Here is a 5,559-nt window from a genome sequence, read left to right on the forward strand (position 1 = left end):
GCCTGAGCCAGTCTGCAGAAAGGTTAATGTAAAACCTGTAGAGCAGCCGCACGGCAGAAGGCAGGAGCCGCCTCCTCCGGGCGCTTTCTGCTGTTGCTGCTGCTCTCCGCTCTCCGCGGCCGTGGGATTAGAAGCACTTGGGAACTCTTGCCGACCAGGGTGAGGAAGAGGGGCGGGGGCGCTTCCTCCATGAGGGCACGGGTGGAATCAGCCTTGATCCAGCTGTCCGGGATGTGATCCCCTTCTCTGGTAATTAAAAAATATCAGCATTACAAGGAAAACGGTGTGCAGTGAAATGTAATCCATTCTGCAGGAGCTTAACCATCTGTTAAAGGTCAAACCCGTGTGCGGAGTCTGATGTCAGGATGCGGAGGATTTGGCTTCCGATGTGTTTGGGGGCGCTTTAATCCACCCCGGTGACGGGTCTGAAGCCATCTGGGGAGGGGGGAATTCCCGCAGTCCCCAAGCGAAATGAACTTTATTTCTCCGGGCAGAGCCCTCGGCCGAGACACCCGGAGAGGGGATTCTCCGTCACAGGCCATGTGTTCCACCGCGGAGTCCTGAGCCAGGCTTGCTTGGCTGAAAAAAATACTCCGCGCCACGCCGGGAAGGTGCCTGACCTTTCCTGCCTGGAAATGATTGCAGCCTCCCGGTCCAGACATTAAAACGGCCTCCCTCCCGGCCTCTCCTCCTCTCCCCGCTGCCAGCTCTCCGCGCTCGCCTCCGCCGCCACCAAGGGGTTAACCGCTCGTTCCGCCGCCCGCGTCGCAGCCGGGCGGGCGCGGGCTCGACGGCGCTGTCCGCCAATGCGGTGCTGAACTGGCAGGCGGGGCCTCCCTCGCCCGCTCGCCCCGCCAGCCGAAGTAGTTGCAAGCCCAAGGCAGTTGGCGATGGAGACGCGCCCGGTCGGGAGCCGAGGCTGCGGCCGCGGCCAGTGCCGGCGCTCTGCCGGGGCCCCGCGGAGCCCGCCGATGTCTTCTCCCGACCGAGGCAGCGGGGCGCCCCGCTGGGCGGCGAGCGCGGGAACCCCCGGGCTCGGCCGGAGCCCGCCGGGCAGCGCTGGGCGCCGCGGGCAGCCCGCGCTGTTGCTCCTGCTCACCTCGTGCTTGGCGCTGGCTCCGGCAGCCGGCCAGCTGCGTCACTCGGTGCCCGAGGAGCTGGAGCACGGGGCCTTCGTGGCCAACCTCGCCGAGGACCTGGGGCCGGATGCATCGCCGCTGTCGGCCCGGCGCTTCCGCATCGTGTCCCGGGCGGGCAGCAAGCAGCGCCTGGAGGTGAACCTGGAGAACGGGGTCCTCTTCGTCGACGAGAAGAGCGACCGCGAGGCGGGGTGCGAGGCCGGCGGCGCCTGCTTGCTGCACCTGCAGCTGGTGCTCGAGAGCCCGCTGGAGCTGCGCCGCGTCGAGGTGGAGGTGCTGGACGTCAACGACCACGCGCCGCGCTTCCCCTGCCGGAGTGCGTGCTGGAGGTGGCCGAGTCGGCGCTGCCCGGCGCCCGCTTCCCGCTGGAGAGCGCACGGGACCCCGACGTGGGCAGCAACTCGCTGCGCACCTACCGGCTCAGCCCCAGCGGCTTCTTCTCGCTGGAGGTGCAGAGCCGCAGCGACGGCAGCAAGTTCGCGGAGCTGGTGCTGCAGAGCAGCCTGGACCGCGAGCAGCAGCGCAGCCACCGGCTTCCCTGGACGGCGGCGCGCCCGCGCGGTCGGGCACTGCTCGGGTGGTGGTGACGGTGCTGGACGCCAGCGACAACGTGCCCGCCTTCGACCGGCCCTCCTACAGCGTGAGCCTGCCCGAGGACGCGCCCCGGGGCTCGCTGGTCATCCGGCTCAACGCCACCGACCCGGACAAGGGCGCCAACGGCGAGGTCGAGTACTCGCTCAGCGGGCACGCCCCGCCGCGCGTGCGGGAGCTCTTCAGCGTGGAGCCGCGCAGCGGGCAGGTGCGCCTGGCGGGCCAGCTGGACTACGAGCGGGCCCGCCTCCACGAGCTACACGTGCAGGCCAAGGACCGCGGCCCGTCGGCCGTGGCCGTCCACTGCCGCGTGCTGGTGCGCCTCCTGGACGTCAACGACAACGCGCCCGAGGTGAGCCTCACCTCGGTCTCCGCGCCGGTGCTGGAGGACGCGCCCCCGGGCACGGTCGCCGTCATCAGCGTGCTGGACCGGGACTCCGGCGACAACGGCCGGGTGAGCTGCGATGTGGCGGCCGGCGCGCCCTTCCGGCTCCAGGCCGCCGTACACAACTACTACACGCTGGTGACCACCGGGCCGCTGGACCGAGAGGCGGTGGCCGAGCACAACCTCAGCATCACGGCGCGGGACCGGGGCTCGCCGGCGCTGGCCACCACCAAGGCGCTGGCCGTGCAGGTGTCCGACGTCAACGACAACGAGCCCCGCTTCCTGCAGCCCCCCTACAGCGTCTATGTGCCGGAGAATAACGCGCCGGGGGCGTCCATCGGCGCGGTTAGCGCCCTGGACCCAGACTGCGGGCAGAACGCCTACCTGTCCTACTCGCTGGCCGAGGGCCAGGTGCAGGGCGTGCCCGTGGCCACCTACGTCGCGGTCAACGCGGACAGCGGGCACCTGTACTCGCTGCGCTCGCTGGAATACGAGCAGGCGCGCAGCTTCCGGGTGCGGGCCCAGGACGCGGGCCTCCCGCCGCTCCGCGGGAGCGCCACGGTGCACGTCTTCGTGCTGGACCAGAACGACAACGCGCCCCTCATCGTGGCCCCCGTGCCCCGCAACGGCTCTGTGGCCGTGGAGGAGGTGCCCCGCTCGGCGGGCCCAGGCTACGTGGTGGGGAAGGTCTCGGCCGTGGACGCCGACGCCGGGAAGAACGCGCGGCTCTCGTACCAGATCGCCCAGGCCACCGACGCCAGCCTCTTCAGCGTGGCCCTCCACACGGGCGAGATCCGCACCGCCCGCGCCTTCGGGGAGAAGGACGCCCCGCGGCAGCGCCTGCTCGTCCAGGTGCGCGACAGCGGGCAGCCGCCGCTCTCGGCCTCCGTCTCGCTGCGGCTCTCGGTGGTGGACCGCGCGCCCGAAGTGCTGTCGGAGGTCGGCGAGTCCCCGCCGGGGCCCGAGGCCGCCGCCTCGCCGCTCACGCGCTACCTGATCGTCTCGCTGGGCTCCGTCTCCTTCACCTTCCTGCTGGCCATCGTGATCCCCGCGGCCATCAAGTGCCGCAAGGACCGGCTCACCCTGCAGGACTACGGCTGCTCGGGGCCCCCGTGCGGCGGCCGCCGCTGCTCCTGCGACCGGCCGGCCTCGCCCGACGCCCCGAAGAACGCCAGCAGCAGCAACCCCCAGGTCTCCTCGGGCAGCGAGGTGGTCCCCGGCGGCACAGAGGGCGGGGCCATGGCGGGCCCGCCCGGCTACTGCTGCCAGGTCTGCCTCACCGCGGAGTCGGCAAAGAGCGACTTCATGTTCCTGAAGCACTACAGCCCGGCCCCGCCCAGGAACAACGAGAAGGCCCCCGAGAGCTTGCCCCCGGCTCCCGCGGAGGCGCCCCGCGGAGCCAGGAACTCGCTGCAACCCTCCAGCCAGGTGAGCTCTCGGGCGGGGGCGGGTCGCTCTGGCGGAGGGGGCCCCTGCGAGGGGCGCTGCGGGGAAAGGGCCGGGGAAGCCTTTTGGAAACGAACGATTAGAAAACTCCCCCCCCCGCCTGCCCCCTTCTCCCCCCCCCCCAATCAATCCGAGCTGGGCGAACTCTTTTCATTCCCGACAAAGTTTCTGAAGATAATTACCAGGCCCTTTGATCAAGTGACAGCGTCGCCCTGAGTACCCATCAGAAACCAAAGAATCCTCCACCAGCCTTCTTGCCCTTTTAGTTCATTATTCTGAAAACATCAGGCTCGTTTTGAATTAGTGGGACGAGCTCCAAAGTGATACCTGAGCACCTGTTAACGCGGACACCAGGAGCGGGCCGAGGAAGGTGACCTGCGGTGCTGTTGGAAGAGATGACAGCCGCGGTTCCTGTCTTTCCTGACAGCAGCACTGCTCGCTCGCCTCGCTCTCCACCCGCCTCATAGAATAGGAGGGTTGGGAGGGGCCTACAAGGCCATCGAGTCCAATCCCCTGCTCATGCAGGAATCCACGTCAGAGCATCCCTGACTGGTGGCTCGTCTTAAAGGCCTCCAGTGTGGGAGAGCCCACCACCTCCCTGGGGAATTGGTTCCATTGTCGTATTGCTCTAACAGTCAGGAAGTTTTTCCTGATGTTCAGCCGGAACCTGGCTTCCTGTAACTTGAGCCCATTATTCCGTGTCCTGCATTCTGGGATGATCGAGAAGAGATCCTGGCCTTCCTCTCTGTGACAGCCTTTCAAGTACTTGAAGAGCGCTATCCTATCTCCCCTCAGTCTTCTCTTCTCAAGGCTAAACGTGCCCAGTTCTTGCAGTCTCTCCTCATAGGGCTTTGTTTCCAGTCCCCTGATCATCTTTGTTGCCCTCCTCTGAACCCTCTCCAGCTTGTCTGCATCCTTCTTCAAGTGTGGTGCCCAGAACTGGACACAGTACTCCAGATGAGGCCTAACCAGTGTTGAGTAGAGGGGAACTAGTACTTCTCGGGATTCAGAAGCTATGCTTCTATTAATTCAACCCAAGATAACATTTGCCTTTTTTGCAGCCACATCATGTTGTTGGCTTATATTCAGCTTGTGATCGACAACAATTCCAAGATCCTTCTTGCTTGTAGTGTTGTTGAGCCAAGTATCCCCCATCTGGTAACTGCGCATTTGGTTTCTTTTCCTAGGTGCAGAACTTGGCATTTATCCCTATTAAATGTCATTCTGTTGTTTTCTGCCCAGCACTCCAGTCTATCAAGATCACTTTGAATTTTGTTTCTGTCTTCCAGGGTATTAGCTGTCCCGCCCAATTTTGTGTCATCTGCAGATTTGATCAGCATTCCCTGCACATCCTCCTCCAATTCATTAATAAAAATGTTGAAGAGCACTGGGCCCAGGACTGAGCCCTGTGGTACCCCGCTCATTACTGCTCCCGTTTGAGAAGATCCCATTGATAAGCACTCTTTGAGTCCGATTCTGTAGCCAATTGTGGATCCACTGGATCGTTGTTTCATCTAGCCCTCTTTGAGCTAGTTTGCTCATCAGGATATTGGCCCCTCCCTGCCAGGCCCAGCTCCAGCAGGTCTTCCACCAGCCCACACATGAAGTCGGCTCCACAGCGCACGGGCGAGGCCACAGGGCTTATGGAGCAACCCGGCCCTGGCGGGTGGGGGCATTTCATCCCCTCTGGTGGAGGGAGGAGAAGCTGGCCAACAGGGGAGCTGGACTCAGGCCACCACCTTGGCATCCTTCCTTGGGAGGGAGCCCCACTGAACCTCCTCCTGAGTAAACACGCACAAGATCGTACACAGCATTCTCAGTAGCAGGGTTGAGCAGGCTGCGCAGACAGCCCTGGACTGAGCAGTGTGCACATCACCCCTGGCACCCTGTCAGGAACTCTCCATTTTTCTTCCTGCCTGGGCACCGAGCCATCGGACGTTCTCCTGAACAAGCCCCATTCATTTCTATGAGGACGCGCTGCAGAATGTCCCGTTGCCT

The 5,559-nt window shown here is 64.5% G+C and overlaps 1 pseudogene; it reads left to right on the forward strand.

Moving 5' to 3' along the window:
• The first annotated feature begins 890 nt into the window (after window positions 1–890).
• LOC146347545 (protocadherin beta-15-like) lies at window positions 891–5,350 on the forward strand (annotated as a pseudogene).
• The last annotated feature ends 209 nt before the right edge of the window (window positions 5,351–5,559 follow it).

This window comes from Heloderma suspectum, chromosome 4 (assembly GCF_057233095.1).
Source record: "Heloderma suspectum isolate Gila_16-S chromosome 4, 16-S_ref, whole genome shotgun sequence".
NCBI lineage: Eukaryota > Metazoa > Chordata > Lepidosauria > Squamata > Helodermatidae > Heloderma > Heloderma suspectum.